Raw genomic sequence first — 26,615 nt, 5'->3', positions numbered from 1 at the left:
TTTAAGCAACGTTTGATATAACCTGAATCCAATTCAAAATCCCTTCGTGAGAGAATAGGAACAGTCATATGAAATTTGTTGTAATAGGATTTAACCTGTGGTGTTCTGATTCTCACTCTTCCTTTCAATTTTTATTAAGTTTTTAATTGCCCACCAGATGATTTATTTTAGAATTGGCCTACTTTTTTTTTTGGCTTCAGTGCCTGTGGGCAAATGTAAATTTGCAGCTGAATTAGCAAACCAGGGATCTCTATATAAGTTAATAACTACAGGAGGGAATCAAGTAACTGATTTCTCTCCTTTTCTAGATTGGCTGTGTATGTAGGTGGTAGCACTAGGATTGGGAGATAAGGGGGTTTATGACTGACTTCACATGGTTTAATAATGTAACAGGAATGTATGTTTATTGTAGAAAATACAGAAAAGTAAAAAGAAAAGAAAATTCATTATTCTTCCATCGGAGATAGTTATGTGAATATTTTGATATCTTTTATTTAAGTCTTTTACTTTTTTGAAATATTTTACGTGTAAAAAGTGTGCATATATTTCTGTAATAAAGAATAATAAAATACCTACCCGTGCATCTGCCATCCAGCTTAACAGAACAGTACTCATCTTATTTTATCACCTCGTCATGCCTCCTCACTTGTGCCCCAGATGCATTTTTTCCTTTTCAGTTAAAATTTGTCTTTAAAAATAAAAAAATGTTATTATTGTGACTATTACACACACATTTTAAGTCTCCATATATTTTAAATAATTCAGTATCCTGGATTTTGTGTTTATCATTTTCTTGTGTTCTGTCATATTTTCACCACACGTGTGTCCCTAAATAATAATTGCTTTATTTTGTGTGTTTTAAATATTTAAATAAATGGAATTGTACATTTCTTCTATCACAACTTACTTCTTTTGATTAACATTATATGTTTTGTGATGTGTGCGGCTGTAGTATAGTTATCTGTTTATTTATATTTTTAAAATTTTTTTTGTGAGGGAGATTGGCTCTGAGCTAACATCTGTTGCCAATCCTCCTGTTTTTTTTTGCTGAGGAAGATTAGCATTGAGCTAACATCTGTGCCGTCTTCCTCTATTTTGTATGTGGGACACTGCCACACATGGCTTGATGAGTGGTACCTAGGTCCACGCCTAGGATCTGAACCTGTGAACGCTGGGCCGCTGAAGTGGAGTGCGCGAACTTAACCAGTATGCCACTGGGCTGGCCCCTTTAGTACATTTATTTTTACTACTCCTATAGTATTACTTTGTCTGAATGTACCACCATTTATCTATTTCATGTCAGTGGACATTTGGCTTTTAGTAGTTTAGCAGATTCTGTCAGAGCCTCACTTATGACCCTTGAATCTTTCTTCGTGCTCTCACCAACTTCCAGATGCTGTTATCTGCATCTGTGCCTGAGGGCTCTTCCCCTACTCCAGCTGCAGAAAGCTTTGCTGCCAATGCACAGTGCAGCAGGCTAGAAGTGCCCATAGGAGCAGCTCTCAACCAATGACTCTTGAGAGTTGGGGTATAAATACCTCACCTCCCTCAGATGATTCCAGTTCTCATAGTATCACGAAATGATACTCCGGTCACCCACATAGTGACTGGTTTAATAATATGCTGTTTACTGGCTGTCTTTCCTTCCATGTATTACTTCTCCACATCTCTACCAGTTTTCCTGTTTCTTTTTCCTTCTAAATGACCTTAATCTTTACCTCAAGGTCTGCTTCTGAGAGAAGCTAAACTAAGACAGGTTGTTTACAGTTTGGGTAATTGCAAATAGTATTGCTGTGGACATCCTTGAACATGTGTTGGTACACAGAGGAAGTGTTTCTCTGGGATATAGTCCCAAGTAGAATGACTGGGTTACAGGGTATGCATATATTCAGCGTTATTAGATGATGCTGACTTCTTTCCTAAGAACCCTAATGAAGAATAAATATTCCTATTATTTAACATTGTTGCTAACTTACCTTTGATATTGTGGTGAGCATAAAGTAGTTTCTCATGGTTTTAATTTGCATTCCTGGATAATTAATGAGATTGTGCATCTTTACATATATTATTGGCCATTTGTATTTCTCTTCTGTAAAACACATATTTGTATCTTTTGTCACTTTTTCTATTGGCCTGTAATTTTTTTCTAGGAGCTCTTTATATATTCTAGGTACTGGTATTTCTGTGCTTTAAAGTTTGTGACTTGTCAGGTCACTTTCTTATAAACATTTTGATGAGCAAACGTATTAATTTAAAGTAAATGAATTAAGATCAAAACATTGTCTTTCGTGATTAAGTATAATGTTATTTGTAGGTTTTTCTTAGGTGCTCTTTTAATTGGAATGTTTAGGTCATTTGTATTTAATATAATTATCAATATGGTTAAGTTTAAATCTACCATCTTATTTTTAAATTTTTATTTATTTTTTATGTATTTATTTTCTATTTTTCTTATTTTCTTTCTTCTTCCAATCCCTCTTCTTCCTTCTCCTCTACCTCCTTCTCCTCTACCTCCTCTTCCTCTTCTTCTTTTCTTAGTATATTTAATACTTTATACATAGAATCAGAAATCCAATACCTTAAAATTTTAACAACGTTCTTATCATGTGGACAACTGAAGGATTCCTTTCTATACTGGAATTGCCAGCTGTATAGTGGATATCTGGAATAAAGTGTTTCTGATAGAATGGGTTTGGACATCACTCATATAGGGAAAAGTATGTCGTTCGACTTTGTAACACTGAGCTACATTCAGTGGGTTACATTGTTTGCTAATTGGTGGCTCTTGAAATGCCGCTGAACCAGACAAATACACTAGAAAACATCGAGTAGTTGAACCCGCGAAGACCAAGTGAGACAAGTAATGGGCAGTATGTAAAGAGTGGAATTCAGAGGACCGTCTGTGTGTAGCTCATCAGGTCCATCAAAACTCCTGTGCGGGAGACCCAACGCCTTGGCTCAGTTCAGTCATCAAATGGATGGAGGCTCATTGCTCAACTTTTCTATACTAATCTGCCAATAAGTTCAGCAAAACTCTCTTTGTTTTTTAAAAAAGTAATTAAATGACCCGAGTAAGCTTTATCAGTCCACCTAAGTCTTGCTTCTTTAAACAGCTTACTGTAGAGGAGTTTTCATAATAGATTTTTTATAAAATGAGGTTGTGTGAGGTCACTGGAATGGTGTTTGTTTCTCTTGCAGCTCTTTCAGTGGCCGTTATGTACTGTTTGATATGCTTTGTTTGGGAATGTGCGATGCCATAAAGCATACGATTTTTTGGTCTGTATTTCCTGACGCATCATGTTACTCTGTGTGTAGATAGTGTGGCATATAATAGTCCCTATGATTTTAATAGTAGAATTATAATGTGAGAGACCTGAGATGGGTCTTAGACATCATCCAGCTCCCTCACTTTACAGAAAAAGAATAGGCACGGAGAAACTAAAGAACTCATTTCATTCATACCAACTAGGAAATTTAGGTCGAGATGTAAAATTGGTGATTCACCCAAAAAATGTATTAGTGATTGATTATCGATTTGACAAAACTATTCACAAAATTTTTCTTTTTACTGTCAGCTCCTTAATTCAGAAAGTGACTAAAGTTCAAGAATGAGGAAGACAGGCTAAATTTCAGGAGAAAGTCTATTTCTCAAGTGACACATTCAGTAGAAAGTGGTGGGAAGGGGGTTAGAGATCATAAATCTAAGCTTAGGAATATTATATCCAATGTCATAATATTCTGAAGGGCAAATCTCATGCATGCATGTCTTTATGTACTCCCATCAGTGATGGCTTAACAAAGAGGGGATGCTTAAAAATTGTTAAAATGGTAAATTTTATGTTATGTATATTTTATCACAATAAAAAAAAAGATGCAACTTAAAAGAAAAGTAGGCTGTGAATTCACACCATTTTTTCTAGTTTTTTTGGGTAAGAGGGAAAGTGGATTCTAACGTGTGTAACTTCTGTGACTTTCCTGAGGGGCGCTACCAACTCCTGAAGACGACAGGTATCTCTTTTGAAGGTAGAGCTGAGGGAATCATCAACCAAAGTTGTGAAAATAAAAATTGGCCTGCCTGTTGGAAGCTACCCAACCTTCTTCTTCCTGCCATGTCAAATGACCTCATTCTGTTCACTCTGGCCATGCTTCTCTGAGTGACTTATGATTCCATGTAAGCTTGAAGGGATGCTGTTTATTCAATATCTGTTATGTGTGAGGCAATGTACTAGAAATTGCACATACATTTTCACAGTTATATATCACAGTCATGTGCTGGAGGTGGCATTGTCCCTATTTAATATACGGGAAAAGCAAGGCTCTGAGAGGTAAAATAAATTATCTAAGCTCGCACAGGTAGCAATTTAGAGTTAGAATTCAACCCCAGGTCTCTGTGGTTGAAGTTCTTGATCTTTTCACTATAATGTAATTGCTTCAAATTTTTTATCCCATCCAAGTTAAGTGGGGGCAAGAATTTAGTACCTCAGACTTAGCATATATTTTTGCAAGGAAAATAAGTATAAGAAATAGGATTTTGTTTGGCATGAAGTGAATATTTTATTCATTCATTAGATTTTTAATGAGAGCCCACTTTGTGTTAGGCCTGGTGATCCACAGCCCTGAACAAGACAGACATAGTCCCTGCTTGCATGGGAAAATAAATTATGCCATAGCTGTGTAAACCCACTTCATCTGTATGCACAAATTTGTTTGAAACCTAATTAAGGGCAAAAGTAGAGCTTTTAACCATTTCTCTGCTACTTTTGTTACCACCAGCTGTCGTCTGGTTTAGCAGGAGCAAAACAGACTAATTCAGCAATATGTCTTTCTTTGGAGAACTCCAGAAATACATATATTAAAAATAAATGAGGGCCGGCCCTGTGGCTTAGCGGTTAGGTGTGCGCACTCTGCTACTGGGGGCCGGGTTCGGATCCTGGGCCCGCACCGACGCACCGCTTCTCTGGCCATGCTGAGGCTGCGTCCCACATACAGCAACTAGAAGGATGTGCAACTATGACATACAACTATCTACTGGTGCTTTGGGGACAAAAAGGAGGAGGATTGGCAATAGATGTTAGCTCAGAGCCAGTCTTCCTCAGCAAAAAGAGGAGGATTAGCATGGATGTTAGCTCAGGGCTGATCTTCCTCACAAAAAAAATAAATGCAGTCAATTCATGTTATTTGCAGTAGTTATGCTCTATAAAGTCACTAGAAACACTGAATTAGGGAATATGGAACCATTACTCCTAGAGGAAATAGAAGGTTAGGTTCCTGAGAACCTCTGGTAACAACATTCTCCTCAACTGAATAATACGTAACCTTATTTTATGTGTGTTTCCGTTTTAAGACACTTCATTTTATATATATTGTCGATTCATTCATGTTGAACCCATGGCCAATAGCATTGTAACCCATACCTGAGCAAAGCTTATCTAACACGTGTATTTTCTCTGTAAGCACACCACTGCCTTCTTAACCTTAGGAACACTAGACAGCACTTCAGCACTACACTCGGGGGCATTCTAAGCAGTGAAATCACCAACAAAAAGCGCAAAAACGTGAAACATGGCACTAAATAGGCCACAGAAACGATACTTGTTTACAGTACGAGAGCTGAAACAAGAAAGCGGAGCCTCACCATCTTGGACCTCAGCTGGGAATGTGTGCATTGGGCAACTCAAAATTTTTGCTGCTCTGCACTTGTCCGTGAATGAGTGCGAAAGTGTCAAGAATATTGATTTGGGGGTTCCAAATAAATGTTAGCCAGTTAGGCAAGTTCATACATACAAAACCTGTAACTGATGAAGATCAACTGCACCAGTTTCAATAATAAAAAATAATAATCAAATAAAATATGAGATGTTACTCTGCAGAGATTTAAAATAGGGCAATGGGAAGGTGCTAGGGTGGGTGCTGCTGATTGGGAAGTCGGTGAGGTGTCTCTGAGAGGCCTCATCTAGACTGAGGCCTGAATTACAAGGAGGAGCCTCTCCTGTGAAGATGAGGAGGAAGGATATTTGAGGTGGGGGCAACAGTCAGAGCAAAGGCCACAAGACGGGAAGGATTTGGTGTGAGGAACCCCAAGACGGCCAGTGTAACTGCTGAGGAGTGGGAGGAGGGAAGGCCTGGGGAGGGGAGACAGGCACAGGCCTGGTTACTAGGGCCTGGTAGGCTGGGGTGAGGGGTGAGGATTTGATTCTAAGTGCCCTGGAACATGCAGGGATGATTATAGTGTCAGTGCTCCTGAAGGTCAGTTTGGGGGCTGCCTGTGAAGCTTTCAGGAACTGTAGCACTGGTCACGTGAGCTACTTCAAGTGTACCCCGGAAAATTCAGTTTTTCCCCATTCCACCCTGGCACAAGTCTTTCCTCAGCCTGTGAGTGCGTCTCCTTGCTTTTCCAGCAAATGCCTGGCCAGGAAGTCCTTCCCTTGTCAGAAGCACTTGATCCTGACCACTGCTTTCTTCTACATTTCCTGAGCGCCCTTGCTTCTTCCACTGTGCTCCGTGAGTGATTCTTGGTATATTTCTCTGTCAACGTTATAACATTGTTGTTGTTGTTGTTGTTGTTGTTTTTGGTGAGGGGAGATTCGCCCTGAGCTAACATCTGTTGCCAATCTTCTTCTTTTTTTGCTTGAGAAACGTTAGCCCTGAGCTGACATCTGTGCCATTCTTCCTCTATTTTGTATGTGGGTCACCACCTCAGCATGGCTGACGAGTGGTGTAGGTTCATGCCTGGGATCTGAACCTGCAAACCCAGGCTGCCGAAGTGGAGCACGCCGAACTTACCTACTACGCCACAGGGCCACTCCCTATGTTATACCATTTTTAAACTTTCCCAATCACACTTCTTAAGTGTAGGGTTAAAGTGTAGGTTAAAGAAGTTTTTGCTTCTTTATTCGCTCTCCGTGCCCTAGACACAGTAACTCCTAGATGTGTTGAATGACAGTGAGCTTTTTTCTGCTGCTGTGACCATTATGAATGAGACTGAAATATGAATGGATGATGGCATAAGAGTTGGCTGGGTGGTGGGGGCTGAGTGGTGGGGAAGGGGGAAGAGGGCAATACTTCTAGGATGAAAATTACCTAAATGCCCAGGTCTGAGTTTTCTCTAATCCCAGGAATAGCATTATCTGCCAAGAAACCAAGGGCTGGGCCAGAAAAATGTTCACGTTCTTTGATAATTCTTAGTACCTATGGCTTTATGATGGTCATGGAGCAGTTTAGCTAGCTCAAACACTTGGGGAATGTGGCAAAGTCAACATAAAGATCTAGACTTTACTCCCTTTTGGCATGCTGGTAACTCAGAACTGCTGCTTTGGGCATTTGATGCCACATTAACCAATAGCTTGTTTCCTCTAGTTACCTATATTCTTTTAATCCTCGTCTAGGTAAGCTTTTAGTAAAAGGATTATATTCAGCCTCTTACTTCTGTTTGGAAGCATTGACTGAGGATGATAGAATTTGTAAGTTTTTAATTTCAGAGAACACAGTTTGTATGTTGTGTTTGTCAAATATCTTTCAGCATATTTGGTGAAAGTGGACAAATTTGCCTTTTCCAATATCCTTTGAATTTTTAATAAGCTGCTATATGTCTTGCCATTTTTTCTCCTCATAGCTATTGTTTTCAGTGTAACTGTGTTCTGTAATTCTTTTTTCTACAGAAGTAATTTATTTCTTTTACTTTTCAAGATGGTTTCTCTTTTTCTGCATGCAATTCCAGATTTAGTACAATCTAGGGTGGATAAGGCACTTTTTTTTTGTTAACTGGAAAGCTATGGAATCTGGTATATCCAGTGATAAAACTGTGACATATTTGTCTAAGAAGGAACATGTTATCACAAAGACATGGGTTTTTTTCCTTTGGAAAAGTTTTCAAGTGTGTCAGTGCCTTAAAAATCACTATTAACCAAATGTGAGGATGAGTGATTTTTCAGAAAGAAAAAATGTGTTCCAAATAGATCTTTATTTCTTTAATCATAAATTCATATTATGGGCCTTTTAAAAAAAAACAAAAACAAACCAAGGTGAATGTTTTTGCTAAACACTATGAGAATACAATTATATGCTACTGTGTCAGTTAGGAATGAGAGGTTCTTAGACCCGTGGATTATTCTATAGCTCTGTGAACACACTAAGACTGAATGCTAAATTTCATTTTAAACATAATTAAGGACAGAAGTAGAGCTTTTAACCTCTTTACTGCTAGCTTTTGACTCCATTAGCTGTGGTTGAGTTTAGCAGGATCAGATAGTAGACTAATTTAGCAAAAGATCGTTTTCTTTTGAGAACCTTAAAAGTACAGTAAAAAAATATTTACTCTAGTCAAATTTTTCTCCATTTACACGAACAGTATAATTTGGTTCTGGAAAACATCTTGATTGGTTTTACCTTGTTTTTAAACCCTAGAAGAAAAAGTCTAGTCCCTCCTAAAGCCAGGATGAGTTGAGGGTCTTTGTAAACAACCCTACACTTTAAAGAAGATTAAGAACACAGCAGTGTCAGTTGTGTGATGGGCATAGCTTGGGATCATGGACTAGACAGGAAATGGTTGCTCTATCCTTGCCCAGCTGTCTGTCTGCCATATGCCATCCATTGAACACAGTAGTTTATGTTGAGAAAACGTGAATAATTCAGTGCCAGATACAGCTCCAATGACTGGAAATACAACTCAGAATATATAGAATGTACAAGTCATTAATAGTAACTTCATAATTACATAAGCAGGTCAAATCAATATATTAACCCTATGTGCGTGAAGATAGAGCCATTTAGAGTTTCAATTATTAATAATGTGATAATTTTATGAAAATATTGCATCTTTGACAAACAAAAGTGTATACATTTGTCATTATATTGATAGACATGCAAACTCAGTATATGGGTTTTTTTAGAACTCTGAGGGTCAGTGTCTGAGTGATTGGTAACCTTATAGCAACCACATAGCGAAAAGTCACATCTGGCCTTTAGGATTTTTTTAATTCAAAGATCTAAGGGAGCCTATTTAAAAGGAGGTTGCATGGAGCTAAATTAAACCTCATTTTTAAATATATGCATTGTCATATTCATGATAGGAACATTATATATTGCCAACCACATCTCTTACTGCACATTCATTTACGTCATATCTTTATCTATTACTCTGTTGACTCCCAGAACGTAGCTGTTGACTTGCTTCTTAAGATTCAGTTAAGATTTCTTCATATAGTATCCTCATTCCACAGATTTTGAAAAGTTTGAACCCACTTCCCTCACCACCCTCTGTCAAGATTTGTTTGAATTTCCAGGGATCTTCTGGCCATTTTTTTTTTTTTCATAATTTTATTTATTTAGTTTTTCCCCCAGAGCCCCAGCAGATAGTTGTATGTCACAGCTGCACATCCTTCCAGTTGCTGTACGTGGGACGCGGCCTCAGCATGGCCAGAGAAGCGGCGCGTAGGTGTGCGCCCGGGATGCGAACCCGGGCCGCCAGCAGCGGAGTGCACGCACCCAACTGCTAAGCCACGGGTTCTGGCCATTTTTTTTTTTAGCTCCTTTTCCAACTGAACTCTTAATCTTATTCATATATCCCCCTACATAACTGTCCCCATCTCTGTACAAACTCAAACATGAGCCTGAGGCTCCTTTCCTTGATTTTCACAGACAAAAGAATCACATAATGCATTATGGGTGTGGAGATTTTAATGAAAATTTGATGATACCGAGAGGGTTTAGAATCACAGTAATACCAGTAATTTAGAACTTATAGTAAACCTCCCTGTTCTTTAATATCTTACTGGTCATCTTTTCTCCATAGATTCCAGGATTTTGCAAGTTGTTGATTCCTCTCTCTCTCTCTTCTTTCTTCTCATTTCTCTCCCTTCTTCTCAAATTTCCATAATATTTTTACATACAGAGGTTTAGCTACACTGTTTCCTTTCTCTCTTGTCTTGCCTTGCCCTCAAGTGGCTCATAAAGATATTTTTTTCTAAGTAAAGGCAGTTCCTCCCCAATGAGAGACTGTGGGATCAGCTATTATAATAATACTTATTTTCCTCACAACAAATACACAAGTCAAGCAGACTGTTGCCGAATTCTAAGCCCATTTGCTATCTTTCTCTCGGTTTCTCTATCTTGTAGCATACCTGTGGATTTTTTTGTTTCATATTACAGCAGGCATTGATTACTTTGACCATCTGTGCCAAGCGCAGAAGGCACTGGTACTCACCACCCCAGCGTAAAGTAGGAGAGTCACCCTGGTTGCTTCTCATGCTTTTCTTTTTAAAAATTTTTATTTATTTATTTTTTTCCCCCAAAACCCCAGTAGATAGTTGTATGTCATAGCTGCACAGCCTTCTAGTTGCTGCATGTGGGACGCGGCCTCAGCATGGCCGGAGAAGCGGTGCGTCGGTGGGCGCCCGGGATCCGAACCTGGGCCGCCAGCAGCGGAACGCGCGAACTTAACCGCTAAGCCACGGGGCCAGCCCCTCATGCTTTTCCACATTATGGCACACACAAAATATCTGTAGGGCACACACGTAGGAGTAAATGGATAAGGTTGCATGTGGCCACAGATGGTTGGCCCAAAGACTCCAGCTCTTCTCAGGGTTCTGGCCATCCAAATCCCATCCAGCCAACACCGGACTGAGGAGATCGGTATGGAAGCACACCTGTAAACGTCCTATGACCCCCCTGTTGGGAAGCTATGGAAGATGGTAGCCTCACTCAAGCCAAGGAAAGGCAAAGCAGATCCTCATCTGTTTGGGCCAAAAGTCCCTATTTGGGACTTGTTGTGATACTTTAAGGGGATGTGTAGTTTGTTTTTTTTTTTTTTTTGGTGAGGAAAATTGCCCTGAGCTAACATCTGTTGCCAATCTTCCTCTTTTTGTCTGTGGGTTTCCACCACAGCATGGCTGCCAATGAGTGGTGTAGGTCCATGCCTGGGAACCAAACCGAGGCCACTGAAGTAGAGTGTGCCGAACTGAACCACTAGGCCACGGGGGCTGGCCCCAGGAGATACGTAGTTTTTTAATACATAGTGAAATATATATTGCATTGAGTTGTGTTACCTCCAACTATGGAACCCTAAAAATACAGAACCGAAAGCCTACCCTACAACATTAGTATTACTGGATTATATTTGATTGTCATATTTCCAAATGTACTATATTGAGATGCAACATATAACTATCATTTGTGTTTTATTGTTATTTTAACATTCTAGTCATTACTCCTCTTAATTAGCTGGATAATTCAAGAGGGCTTTGGAACATCTGTGGGAAAATCACCTTAACACATGGGCGGTTAATTCCCAAGCTCATTTTCAAAAGGCATGGTGCACAATCATTCACTTTTTGCATTCACTCATTCATTCGGAAGTGTTGGCTGAATGCCTGGTATGTGGTAAGGAGAGAAACGAAAAAAGTATGTCATCGTTGCTCCTTCCAGGAACTGTGAAACCTGGAGTTGAGTGGAGAGACAAGTCTCGGATATTTGAAGCATTAAAGTTATGGATAAAAGAGTTTATCGTTAAGTGCCAGAATAATAGATAACAACAATGAAACAGGAATTCCTCCAAAAGAGTGCTCAGGGGGAAAGAGCATTGTTAGGGAGTAAGGTATAATTTAAGCTGGTCCTTGAAAGATGGGTAGGATTCAGGATAGCTAGAAGTGTGTTAGTACTAAAACTTTGGATTCTAGCAGAGTGCAGTTTAGTATAAGGGCTTGTTTTAAAATAAAATACCTCCCAGAAGATAGGTAAACATTAGAACTAAGAGTTAAGTAAAATTTTATTTATTTTAATGAAAGAGAGGGCAAAATAAAGAAAAAATGATCAAGGATGTTGGCATAATTCTAGTGTAAAACGATCCAGCATAATTTATTCACTAAATATTGGCACAGGATTGTGTGTTAGCTGTTCACATGGGTGGTTATTGTTGCGATAATGAAGAATAAGTGTCTCAAAATTGTTGCCTACTAAGAGAGCAGAAATAGGAATAATATGCATTTTTAAGACCCTGTAAATATTTTGTTTATTCAGAGCCAGCACCTTTATTGAAGAGAAACACTGCTGCTATTTTGGTGACAATTTATCTCGTTAGACATGCTGCAAGTTCTGATTGATGACGAGAGAAATAAAGGTTGTCTGTTTCCCTTCTCACCTCGACTCAGAGGAACCTGCTTAGAGGTTATTTTCCTGTTCTCGTCAGGATTGCTTTAGGGCCTGCAATAGAAATCACATAAAACTGATTTTTGAGTTCCTTTGAGTCAGGGGGCCAGGACTATTTTAAATCCCTAGAAAGAAGCATGACTAAATTCTTGTTGGTTCTTTTTTGAATGTGCTGATCTGAATAAATTCTTCTCATGAGTTTTGAAAATTAGTCCATATGGGAAAGTTGCCCAAGAATTTTAGTGTAGAGGGGCCAGAAAGAGGGGAAAAAAAAAAACCACAAAAAAGCCTAGCTATTCTACTTTCATGATTTTAATCAGTAGAATAAGTCAAAAATGGAGAAGATTCTTTTTGCCAATTGTAAAAAAGTAGACTGTTATGCCTGCTAAGCAGGTTAAACTTGTTTGTGAAGGCTTGCAATCTGAAACTTTAAGTTGCTCACACAGGAACCAATTATTCAATTTATAAAGCAGCCGCTTAAAACACTTACTATTCATTCATTCATTCATTTTTCATTCTTTAAATGTTTTACACCTACTTACCAGGTAAGGTACCCTGTGTGTGTGGCTAAGTGTCCTCTTCTTGTGCCACTTGCCTTTTCCCCCACATGTCCATATACTATGATCATCTTTCTAAGCCAAAACATCTAGATCTTCCTCATTCTTATAAATGGCATCGCAGTATTTGATGGAATGGAATGGATGTATCATAATTTATTCAAGGAGTTTCCTTTAAAAAAATGCAGCAAAACTTATCAGTTCTCATAATTAAATTAGAGTTAGAGAAGGCATTTAATATTTGATTTATTTAAAGAATGCCACAAGCCCTAAGGGGTTTGCATGTGCAAATTAGATATGGCATGTAACATTTTTCAAATAGGAAATCCGAAGCTAAAATCACCCCTAAAGGACAAAACACATTCTGTCTTTATAGGTCCACAAAGAGTGACAAGACAAAGCATTACGTGGGCTGTACAATGCCTGCTGCAGCGTGGCTGGCCTCCATCCTCTTTAAGGAGGAATCTGCTTTTGATTGCTCCATTGCCCTTCATCTCTGTGCATATTCAGTCGTGGTGGGGCTTTTGCTCCCTACCAGCTCTCCTTATTCACAGAGGGACCACTTCCCTCCCTACCCTCTCTGAGGGGGCAGGCATCGTGCATATCTTTAGGTGTGCTGAAGGTCTGCGAAGCCTGCCCGCCAGGGCATCTTCTGTTCAAGACATATTTTGCTGTTTGACTGTGAGTAGAACCAGAGCCACTGTTCTGTCAGATTTGGTCCAAGACATGGTCCTGTTTTCAGAGAATATTCGATCTTTGCTTTCTTTCACCACTGAACATCTTGATATTTTGGTCTGCCTGAATCTAATGATACCAATTTTTTATTTTACCTACATGGATCAAAAAGTTCAAATTCATTTATTCAAATCTACGTAAACACCATTATGTAAAAGTAATTTGAAGATTGTTTTTCGTGCAATAAAGAACAATATATCATATCTTTATTTTCTGCCCCAAAGTTGAAATGAATGAGAAGTGTTTTAACAAAATGGATTTATTAGGAAATTAAATGCAAGCATTGCCAAGAAGGAAATGTGGTGTATATTATCTATTTAGGAATCTTCCAAAGATAGTCCTTTTGTAATTTGAGAAATAAAGACTTCCAGAGATACGCAGAATTAATCTTACCTTTTGAATGATTTTAGTGGGAGAGGGTTCTTTTTTGTTTAAAACTCAAGTGAAGTCTGATACTTTTGTCTGATGTCCATTTGGCATCGTTTTGTTTGACATCATTGCACAGCACAATGCAACCTTATACAGCATGACTCTCATTCCTTAAAAAAATTAAAATGGGCCAGTGAGAAGGTAAAAATTTAATTTAAATAGAAGAACTTGAGAAAACTGTGAAGTGCTTACCCAAGGTGAGATGTTTCCACGCGTTTGTAGCTAAGCAATTTAGAATAGATTGGTTTATTTCTAAATGTAAAATGATATCCTCACCAAGAGATACTTGTGAAAATAATGAAAAATTGTAAACCATGCCCATAGACGAGTTAGCAAAAACAGATTGTGGAAAGAGAGGAAGATGGAGCTAATCTTGGTCATGGTAGAGAGCGGAGAAAATTTGAGGATTGTATACACTCGGAAAAACCCTATGTAGGCAACGGTTCATACTAAGGCAGCCTGATTGAAAGTATTTGTCTTAATATTATTTTATAGCACTTATACTACCTTCACATTGTCTCGAAAGAACTTTAGTCTCACAACAGTTTTGGTTCAGCTCACACAATGTCCTTGTATTTTTCTGAGCCATAGTCATTTCACAGGGATGATGCAACTGATTACAGCATCAGTTAATTTGAAAGAGATATAGCATAAGACCTGTGAATCATGAAATGTTTTTATTACTTTTTTTAGATGCTCATTTCCTTTAGTCATGGTCCTGTGGGAGATTTAAGCAGTAATATAATTTCGATTTCTCTTTCCTTGCCCATGAGAAGGCAATTTTCAATTTATTGTTTTTATTTAGTAAATTCTGATGTTTTTAAGAAATCCGTTGTTCATTAAATGATAATTTATCGAGCACCTATTAAGCGTCTGGCACTGAATTAGGTGTTAATCTGATATTATTTTCATTTCTTTCAAATTGTCTTAGTTACTGATTTTTAAAAAATGGATATTAATGTGGATTAGAATGGAGATTTTTGTTTTCTTTACCAGTTGTTCGCTGCTTATATTAACGTGGACTAAACCATTAGTTTTTGCTGTCCTCATGCCATCTACCCTTCAGACTTTTAAAGGTCCTACTATAGAATTAAAATTAATAGATCCCTCAGTACTGCCTAAACTTGTGGATTGGTGGCACTTCAGAATAATATTGGCTTCTAATGAACAGAATAGATTTGTATGGGAATGTCATTTTCAGAGATAGAATCAGAGTTGGGATTTCATTTTCCACTGAAGATCTGCGTTGAAAATTTGCCCCAGGCCTGCTCTGCCCTTATCCCAGGGTCATCTCAGAATTATCACTTTTTTTCTGCTTGGGATTCATGAAGGTAAGGAGGGCAAGCTTGGTCTGTTTTGCATGCAGCTGTTTTTATGTTATCTTTTACCTTCCATGTAAAATCATTTTTTCCCTCTTATTGCAACTGCCTTGCGTAGACAGGACAAGCAGAATGAATGTGAAGATGAATTCAAGGGCGGCACTAAAATCCTTTGCCACAAGATTTTTTTGCATGAAATTACAGGTTCATAGTAACTGCTCAATTTTCAAACTTCAGTGAAGAAACCAGTCTTTATTCTTCAGTGGTGTGATCAGTCAATTAAGTTCCTATTATGCATCCCGTCTTAATATTTCCCCTCTCTTAGCTTCTCCCCAACCCCAGAGATCAGTTCTGTGCATGTGTCAAACTTCCTTTTCTCTCCTCGTATTTCATTCTTCCAAGATCTGTAAAGTGTCCAAGTTCTCATATCTCACTTAAAAATGGATTGAGTCCAGAGGGACCAGTGCCGACTTATTAATCTATCAGAGTTTCAAATTTACAGGCTTGCACCAAGAGAGGTGGGAGAGGAGGAAAAAGAGAGTGAGGTCTCATCTCCAGGAAAGGAAGGCACTGCCTCTATTTCTGTGGCACAATGGTTACCTTCAAGTTCGCTCTCCCCAGGGTGAATTCTGAGCTGAGCTGTACAGGGATAAGTCAGCTGGAATCCGGAGGAGGGAGACAAGAGTTTGGCTAGGACCCTGTGACTTAGCTTTGTGGTCAAGGAAGAGTATGTAAATGCACTGAATTCCCAGGCATTTCAGCCCTAAAGGAAGAGGATTAGGGGAATCCAAGAGTCTTGACCTTACTGTGAGGCTGAATTATAACTAGAGCCTATTTTAACGAGCACAGCTTGAGTTTCATACTTGAAATAAAGCTTAAATCAAAATACTCTCCACTCTTACCATATTCTGATGGGAAATTTATTAAATGTTAAAGTCTAATCTGAAAGCAAACATAGCTTTAAATAAAACCATGCAATGTCATTTAATAGTGTTTATAACTTGAATGACGAGTGTCTGGGCCTAATAACCCAGATAGGAGAAGGAATTCCACGCCCCTCCTTCCCAATCTGGACCTGTCTGGAAGCGTTTATTTGTACTAAGTTTTCCAGTCTGAAAGTCTGTGTCATTGTTTAGATTCTGCCTGAATAAACAGGCAGAATGATAAACTTCCTCCTCAGGTGAGGTTTATATCTTCTGAACCAGACCATAGTCTCTAAGCCATGGCTTTCCGGTCCCGAGGCTGCATAATCAGTTCTGCAAATGTTTTGGGGAGGTCCTACTGTGTGCTCAGACCTGTACTGTGTACTTGTAGGCATAGTGATGATGACAGTGATACACAGCCCCTTACTAAGTTGTAGTCATTTGGGGAAAGTGAATCGGACACACATGAAATACGATGCTCGTTTAGGAAAATCCTAAAGTAAATAGAGTCAGATGTCATGATGTCATATGTCAAATTCAGCTCAAGCAGATATTATGCACTTAGTAATCAGGAAGAGGAAAAATGAGCGTTAGCTTCATTATTGGAAGAAGGTTTGATGAAATAAATTGGATTTGAGATGGTCTGTGCAGAATGTGTTTAATTTTGGGTGCCAGATTTTAAAAGAGTAACCAACAAAATTAGCATAGATCACCCCATTTGGGCACCATGCATGGCTTACAAGTGTGCTAGCCATCCACCCCCACAACCCTGGCTGGGGCCTGAATCGAGAGTCTGGGTCAGCCTTACCCCAGACCCTTATCTATTTTTCCAGTTTGCTGTGCAGATAGTATCATTTCTCTGTGTGCATGACATGAATAATATTAGGCAGCACTGAATTAGAGGGTTTTTTGGGTGGAAAAAAGTCTGGAAACCAGGTCCCATGAGAAATAGTTGAGGAGCCTTGGCAAATGAGCTCGGAACTGAGAAGATTGAGGACAAACATAATAGTGGTTTTCAAACATTGCAAAGACCATTTTGTTCCAGAACAAGATGATTTGTTATAGATCCATCTAGGGTGCAGAATTGGGCCTGTTGGGTGGATGTACCAGTGAGCATATAAGAATTCAGCTCAAATAAGGATTTTCTCACAATTAAAATGTTTGACAGAGCACTGTTTGTCAGAGCAGTGAATTCGTCATCCCTGAAAGTGTGGAGGAGAAGTTGGATGTCTATATGGCTGGCTGTGTGGATAGGGTGGCCAGATTGGACTAAGGGGCTCCAAAGTTCGTTTTAACCCTGATATCTTTATCCCTGGGTGTGTATGTGGAAACCCAGGCAAATAGAAAGTATGGCGGCTTTCTAGGCAGAGGTCACTATAGCATGAACAAACATGTCAAGGGAACAAGGAGAACTGAAGATGTCCCTGTGTCAGGTGTGTGATGAGAAATGACAAAAGCATGAGATCGATGATAGAGAACATTAGATATTCTGATAGTCAGTGGGGAACCATCTGGCTTCCTGTCCTGCGGCAGGATATGATAAAACCAGTGTTTGAGAAAGCTTTGCTTTCTATCTCTGTGCTAGAGGGATATAGGAGAGAAAGAGAGAGAGGGAGAGACAGAGGTGGGGATGGGGTTGGGGGTGGAGGGAGAGAGATTGACTGATTGATTTGATTGGTTACACTTCAGGAGAACACTTAGAAACTTTCCCCAGTTATCTTGCACTGTACCTGTACTATGGTGAGGGTAATGGAAATGGAGAAAAAGGGGCAAAATCAGAATTTAATGGAAGGACTAATATGGGTTTCCTTGAAAATGGCTCTGAAATAGGATTCTCCAAATTATTAATTGAAAGTTATGTGGTTGATTTTTTAGATCGGCAGACCACAATCAGGTGTTTATATTTTGGTATACCACTTAAGCTGACCAGTGACCTGAGACAAGTCATTAAAATTCCTCATATTCTAATTCCCTAGTAGTGTCCTCCTAGCAAGAGAGAATGGTTGCAAAACATTCTGAGTCCTGGATGAAAGATGCTTTGTTATAATAATATCATACTATAATTATTCTTGTTATTGGGGTTATTGTTCTCAGTTACAATGATGCAATTTTTTATTTCCTACCTTAGGGATATTTTTGTCTTCCAGCAGGATTCTGAAAGTGGCTTTCCTGGGACATGTTCTTTGAAAGACTGGCAAATCTTTCAAATATTTGTTTTAATATTGGTCCATCAAAGGCATGTGAAAAATATGTAATAGTCAAGATTATCACTCCTATTTTCCCCTCTCAATCTAATATCTAGAATATATTGAAAATACTTTGGCCTCATCAATTTGGAAGAAGCTATAATGATTTAGATCGATGCTTTCCTGGGGTACAGATTTTTTTCTGTGGAATTCTCTGAACAGGGCTTTCCTGAAAAGAATACATTAAGACTGTCAGAATGATTCTTTTCAGCACAGTAAGCTTTGCAGATGCCCTTTGTTGAGGAAAAAAATGCATTATTCTGAAAGTCCTTCTGATCTTCAGGAAAACTGAAAATATCAAATGTTCTAGCATTTGAACTGCCCTACTTGAAAACCTCAAAAATTTTTATTTTCTGGACTAAAATAATTCAGAGCTTATGGTATTTTAAAACATGAGAATAGAAATGTTTTGAAGTAAGATTAACTTTTAACGTATGCATTTATAGAAAGGAAGCCTCCCTCTGCCCTTGAAAAGCAGAAATCCTAGTGCCCCCTTTCTATTCTCCATTTAATATTTTTTGCACTTGAACATTTCTCTAGGTGAAGTGATGTGTCCGACATAATGATCCTGGGATATAATTACTTAATGTGTGTCAGTAAGACACGGTTCAGATATTTATTGAGCTCTGGTTGGCTGTGTTCTGAACAAGACCGTGCTATTTCAGGATTGCAAAAACAACTCCAATGCATTGGAAAAAGAAGAAAGGAAGACATTCCTTAGCAAGAGTTGGTTTCATCTTTTAGAAATCCATTTTGTGCTTGCAGTGGCAGACGGTGCTTGAGTGGGGGAGGACTCACTTTGATTTACAGGGGCTTATAAAATGTGCTGCTCTTTGTACCCAAAGCCACAGACCTGCTGTTAATAGGACATGTACCCGGAGTTTTTCTGGTGGTAAAATTTATAAAACCAAACAATAACCTCTTCAGGAAGCTCCTCAAAGATGGGACTGAGTCTGTTAACTTTCGTTTGTACAGTGTCCAGCATGGGGCCACAAGGTGACAAGCCCTCACAAATGTCTTTGTTGTTGTTGATGATGATAGAAACGGGGACTCGAGTGAGGAGCAAAGGGGTTTGTTTACCATGATGGATAGGAGGAGAGCTCACAGATGGGGAGGAAAAAGATAGATGGGCAGGTCAAGGACATATTTTGGCAGATGCTACTGCTGTTCTTTAAGAAAAAGGAAAAATGGCTCAAATTATCTTCCAGGAGTGACCTGGCCCTCTGCTAGGAAACTCGTTCCTGGTTTGAAGGTGTCTGAGTTCACTGTGATTGGAGTGCAAAAGGTCATCAGCAGCTGAATTCTATCTTGGCCTTGCCGTCTGCCTCCCCTGCCTTAATCTTTTCTTTCAGTCCCTCCCCCTTCCTTTCCACCCTCTCTTCCTTTCTTCCTTCCTCAACTACTTATTTAGTGCCTGCTTCTCTTCTGGGCTGTTAAGATCCCACTCTATTCTTTCCTGTATCTGGAGACCATTTCAGGGGAAGGTGGAAGGACTTCAAATCAGCATTTTCATATGTGAGGAAGTTGAGACTTGCTTATGTACAGAGGAGGGAAAAACCTACGACATTTTCTAATGTGCATATTGCATTTTCTTCACATATGGTGGAAAAGCATATCAATATAGCCAGCACACGCTGGCTATGGGGTGAATATAAACTTTAGAAGTATTGAGGTTCTTATTGTTGTTTAAAATGTATTCACTTAAAGCAATTTTGTTGAGAAAATTTCTCAGTTTGGGGGAAAAGATGGAGAATAGATTCCAGGATGCAATTGTTATATTGTCGAGTTATTCTTGACGTCACAAGAAAAATGTTTCTCAGTCTATTGCAGCTGAATTGAGATTCTACTCTGCACAAATGTGTTTGTGAAAAGTTAATTTGGAATTGAAAAACCTGTATGTGCTAAGTTAATAGTTAATCTAATTCTAGTTTTTGCAGAAAATATGATTTATAATAGAAGGAAGAAAAGAGGGACTTTGTTATACTTTAAAAAAATATTTTGCATACAAAAATTACTGTGATTTTAGGTATTCTTGTTTTAAAACGTTTTTCCTTTTCATTTGCTTCGTAGAGTTCTGTTCAGCAAGAACTTTTTATTCTGTGTATTGATCAGCACACACATTTTCTTCTAAAGTGAAGGCCTCCAACTTGATCTGTCCGCAGTGTGGTCTTTCATGGGGCGATCGTTTAAATTTTATTTATTTATTTATTTTCCCCCAAAGCCCCAGTAGATAGTTGTATGTCATAGCTGCACATCCTTCTAGTTGCTGTATGTGGGATGCGGCCTCAGCATGGCTGGAGAAGTGGTGCGTTGGTGCGCGCCCAGGATCCGGACCCGCGTAGGTGCGCGCCCGGGATCCGGACCCGGGCCGCCAGTAGCGGAGCGTGCCCACTTAACCGCTAAGCCACGGGGCCGGCCCTCATGGGGTGATTTTAACTTTGTCCTACACTCTAGGTGGCAGTGGAGCTCTCATAAGCACACGTAGAAAATGTCACCTCTTGTAGTTTCCTCACTGCCATAAGCAGGATGACAGCCTTCAGTTCCAGGCCACTTTGTTCCCAGCAAGAGATTGTGCCCTTGGCATCTAAAGTCATCCAGTGACCATAGTCAATGGTGTTCTTCCTCAAATCTGGTTTTGCTTTAGGGTTAAAGTGAGTCTACACTCTAGCTTGCCTGGGACACTCCCACTGTACACCTGCTGTCCCAGCATATTGTTGAAAGCACCCCTTTCACTCTCTGGGTGTATTCCTGAGTTTACCTCCTCTTAGTGGAGAGAGGCCAGATTCAGCTTGGGTGTTACCCTAAACCTAATACTGCTATATTGGGAAGGGAAACCATTGTTGTGAGTAACTGAGTAACAATGGGTCTACATTAATAGGTTTCTGATCTGAGAAGTGGATATCAATTATTCATTTAATATATATTCATTCATCACCTACTTTGTGCCAGATACAGTTGAAGGTACTGGGAATACAGAAGTGAAGAAAACAGAGTCACTGGCCTGAATAAGCTTGTGTTTTGGCAGGACAGATTGGCAATAATGAAAGAAAAAGATATAAGTTAATGTCAGGTAACAATAAATGCTATAAAGAAATAAAGCAGAGTGTGAGGATAGAGATGTTGCCAGAGGTACTGTTTTAGATGAGGTGGCCGGGGACAACTTCTGATGAAATGACATCTGAATCAACATCATAGTGATCTCAGGTAGATCCTGTCCGGCAGGGAAGGCCTCCTCGAATCACCTCAAGTGCTCCTGGAGTATTCTGGGACCTTACGAGCGAAAGGATAGTGATTAGCACAATGCTATGGCAATTAGTTTTGTGTGTGTTATCTTCAATTGCTACGAACTTGCTTTCCACAACTTATCTGGAGTCCCAACAATCTGACACCATAAGTTTTGTAACTGGTGTATTACCCACCCATATCACATTTCAAGTCAGTTTAAAAGTTCTAAGAGGTATGGAGAAAGGTGGGCGTTTTTGAACATGGTGCAGCATTGCTACAGAATGTTTCCTGTCCATCATGTGGCTCTCTGAGGAGGCATTCTGGGAAATTCTTCCTATGGCCCGGGTCCTAGTTTGGAGCTTCCTGCCATCTGAGAGGTTTGCAACATTTCCTGAACCTTAGAGAGTGAAGAGAAATGGGCTCCTATATCCAAAACCTTCAGATGTAAGTGTTTGCCAAGTACTTTGCAATCTGCCTTTCCATAATTCCTCTCATTATCTCTGTGATGGGGTTTATCATGCCGGGACTGTACTTTACTGAATAAATGTAGGGACAGATGGAGGTGGCAGAATGAAGGAGAAGAGCAAGAAATGACATTGAGCTGTGAGCTCTTCACAGGGATGGTCCGTCTGTGGGCTTCCTGTGGGGACAAGCACGGGACTGGCACATGGTGTTGGCTTTCAGTAAAAGTTGTGGCGTGAATAAGCTACACTAGGAGAAGGTGAGCTGCTGTTTATCTGAAAAGTTTTGAATACAATTGTATTTTAAATTAATTAAGAGATCCTGCTGTTGACGAGGAATACTATTTCAAATCCTTTTGCGTGGTAAATTTCCTTGATCTGGATTTTATAAAGAATTTTAAAGAAATGGCATTAAAAAATTTTTAGTAAGCATGAAGGAAGCATGAGTGGTGATGTGGCCACTATATGGTGGTCAGTACACTATCCCCTGGGGTTTGAGGTGCTGACAATATTTTGGATGGTGTAGCTGATTGCTGCTTTGTCTGTCCCTTTGTCCATCCAGCCACCCACCCACCCACCCATTCAAGTTGGTCATGTAGGAAGAGGTTCTCTTACTTATTAGTAGTGTGGTTATTTATCTCACATGGACTCAGTTTTCTTATCTGTAGAATAATAGGTTTGTCTAGATTATTTAAAGGGGCTTGTTAATTCTAGAATCCTGAGGTTCTTACAGTTTGATTGTATATGAGACATTGGGAAGAGTCTAAATATGAATTAAACATGGGTCCTGTCTCCAAAGAGCACACAGTCTGGTAGGTGTGCTGACATATGGAGGGATAGCAATAATATAATCAGAGAGTGACCAGGAACCAAGCACAGCTGCAATTAAGCTGGGAGGGGAATTGAGAAAACAAGGGGATTATTTGTGGCTGCAGGTGTTAAGGATGGCTTGGGGGCTGGGAGGAAGATGGCATTTATGTTTGAGTGGAGGGAAGAAACACTTATTAAGTTGATGAGCATCAGTTTATTGTCATCCTCGTCTCATTTAAGATTCACAACAGTGAGAGAGGCTTTATTATCCCTAAATGGGGATAATAGCAGATGAAGAAACTGAGGCAGGGAATGAGATTAAGGAACTTGCCCGTAGCCACCAGGCTGTTTAGCAGCAGAGCTGTGATTGAGGAGGAGGTCTCTGAACCTCGTTTCATCCTTCTGTCTTAAAGGTGAGTCAGTAGAGAGATGAGGATAGCAGGACATTTCCAGTGAATGAAAGACCGTCCGCACTGGCATGACCAGGCGGAAGTGCCCTGCATCCCTGAGGAACAGCGGGGACATCATGGGGCGTGGAGCACAGTGTGCCCACATGGTAATAGCGGAAACTGAGCCTGGGAAGACAGCCTGGTGTTAGGAGATCTGGCTACAGGATCTGGTCTGTATTTGGCCCAAATGGAGATTTGGTGCAGGGACACGACATGATTAGAGGAGAGCGTTTCAGGATGTTTATGACTGTAAGACCTCCTTAGGATTCTAAGATACTTTCATGCAACTAAGCTCTTCAGTGTGATGCGGAAGATACTCCCTTCCCGAATGTCTCCTGCAGTCTAAGCCCTTGAACGCTTTCATCTCAGGGTTTTGTGCTAAAGAACACCCGGGCCCTGCTCCACCGTCCTGTCATTCAGAACATCAGCGCTTTACAAATCCCGGCTCAATTCTTGGGATTTTGAGAAGAAACCTCCTTAATCTTCCCCCTCTCTGCTCTTCCCTTGATTTTAACCTGTTTTCTGCTATTTCAAGACTTCTGTTCAATAAACGAATAATTAGATCTTCTTTGGCTTTGCTTGTGAAAAATATAACATAATATTTAGATTAAAAGAGTGTAATAACTACACTAGAAAAATACATCCTAATTACATGATGAATCCCTCCTTTCCCTTTTTATGCCTGGTATCCTGGGGTGGCCTACTGGAGAAAAAATACCATTTGATTCTCTCTGGGTGGTCAGACAGGACTTGTAAAGACTCTTGTTTGTTTTGTGTTGAGGCTTCAAAGGCACACAGGCTTCGCTACATAAAGATGTACTGAGAAAATAAGGATTTTTTTTGAAGTTGCTATGTATGAAGGGAAATTCAGAGCAACTGTCTTCCTTTGGAACTACAAGCTAATGTGATTAGAGGGTCCCTTTTCACCGGGCATCTTTGTTGTTTCTATCCCTGGTCATTACCACTAGTCTTACGGGGATATTTGTGCTTACAAAACCCATCTTCACCTGTGTTTTTTTTTTAAATCATCACACCAACATGTACTTTAATTTTAAAAACCACATTTATTTTGCATATTAGATTTTTTTTAAGAGCTAAGAAATCTGAGTAGTGTGTGTGTGTATAATTCAGAATGCTCTGGAAGTGTGTGCTGTGAAACATATTTCAAGCCACGTGTTCTGCTCATTCCAATTAGTAAGGCCCTCCTGCTGTGGTGTGAGAGAAAAGTTTGGATTGGGGTGAGGGCTGGCTAAACGTAGGATACTTTTTAATGCAGTCTTTGCAGAACTCCCTCATTATCACCTCGAGGTTAGGGAACTCGGGGAAGCTGGTGTCCTGTGCACAGTTGGTATTTTCTGCTGTGCGTGGTGTGTGTCAGCCATTTTATTTACCCATGCTTATTTTCTCCATTTCATAAAATTAATTGTACTTAATGGGAGAGGTTGATAGTGCTGAATTATTTTAAGCCTGGAGGGAGCAGAGCAGCTGTGTCCTAGATCAGACCACTGATCTATCTAATAGGTTGTCTTGCCACCTTGATTCACTGGACGAGTGTGCATAGCCAATTATATGAATCCCTATATGGAGAGAAATATGACCTTGAGTCCTGAGAACCAGACAGTTGCTTTATGCAATGTGTTCACTCACTGAAGCTGCTTCACCGCCTTGGCGTAATAGGAAAGAAGTATATTTCTAATCCCTAGAAAATTATTTCTCCTTAAAGAAAAAAAATAGCCACTATGTGAAATAGTTGAATCTTTCATGACTTGCCAAGGACTTTGCTTTTGGAACCACATACTTAGAAGATAAGTAGTCTGGGGGTGCACCCTCTAAAAATTTTAAAGGAGAGCAAAACCTCCAAGCTTCCTCCTTGTGTTCACACATAACCTGCTGTTATAAACTGTTTTTTTTTTTAATAAGCAGAGTATTAGAGAAAGGAAAATATAAAATTTTAAACGAAAACATTGGAAATGTTATAAGCTAATTTTGCTGGGTATTCTATTGGGCAATTATTTTATAATCAAATACTTTTTTCACAAAATATCAGATTTTTAAAAAAAGATAAGTCTGGGCACAGAAAACAAATGTAACCCTTGATATAATCCTTCATGTCTTTTTAAGTCCTGGAGTCAAAGTTCACCGTGGCTTTGAGGTGACTACTAGCAGCGGGATGATACTCAGTAAATCGCCCACAGTGTAGTGGGACAACTTCTCCCTTGGGATCAGCCAGCTCCTGGTTTTGATCTGTGGCTCTGCTACTGCTAGTACCATGACCTTGGGCAAGTTACTGCACACTCTCAGCCATAGTCTCTTGTCCATAGCCTTCTGTTGCTACTAAGACTAGCCTTACAAAACGGTTTTAGAGGTTAAATGAAATAAGCGATAGAAAATAACTATCTAGGGTCTGGCATATATATTCGTGTTCGCTCCCTTTCTTTTCTTCTGTTTACATCCCAGGGCTAGTATTTTTTTCAAGTGTGGTAATGTACTGTAAGCTTCGGGAGTCACAGTGGAGAACATCTAAAACCCTTCATTTTCCACATAATGAAGTCTAGACCCAGAAAGGGAGAGTGACATGCTTGCAGTGCCCTAGAATAGGAGTAGCAGAGCTGGTGCTAAAACCATGCCTCGATGGATGCTTCCAGTTTTACTCCAGGTAGGAGCAGTGCTTAGCACTCCGTAGTACATCCCTGGCCTGGCTCTAGAGCAGTCAAGCCCAAGGCCAGTCTTAAGCTTATAGTTTAATCAACAATCAACTTTCCAGATTTTCCTCCAGGAACTTTCAAGGTAGACAGAAACCTTGAAAGGTGCACTGAAACCTTACTCTGCTGTTTACTCTTTCCATTTACTCTTAGAACTTTTGACTCGGTTTCCCTTTCTCTCCTAGCACTCTCAGGTGACTACAGAAGCGTTAACACCCAGCATGTTCAGGTAAGAGACTTTCTCGATGGGGAAGAATCCCAGATAAAGGATCATACTGAATCCCTTTGTGGCTACAGTCTTGCTCTTTTCTGGGCTGCCCCAAGGATCCTCAAGGCCTCTGCTCCCTTGGTTCTTCTCCATTTTGCTTTTGTTTTAGTTTCTTATTTATGCTGTTCTTCTATCATATTTTTGGCTTTACTTTTATGTATTCATACATGCATGTTGTGATGATATAAAACTTGCATAGGAATGGCACATCCTACCTTCAAGATCCACAGCAGATGTCAACTCTATCTGTAGTGTTTTAAAATTTTTTTCAATATGTATCTCTTAAAGGTAAGAACTCTTTGTTTTTTAAAACATAAATACAATACTATTTTTACACCTAAAACAATAGT

This window comes from Diceros bicornis, chromosome 14, assembly GCF_020826845.1.
Source record: "Diceros bicornis minor isolate mBicDic1 chromosome 14, mDicBic1.mat.cur, whole genome shotgun sequence".
In the NCBI taxonomy this organism is placed as follows: domain Eukaryota; kingdom Metazoa; phylum Chordata; class Mammalia; order Perissodactyla; family Rhinocerotidae; genus Diceros; species Diceros bicornis.
This window is presented reverse-complemented; position numbering follows the sequence as displayed.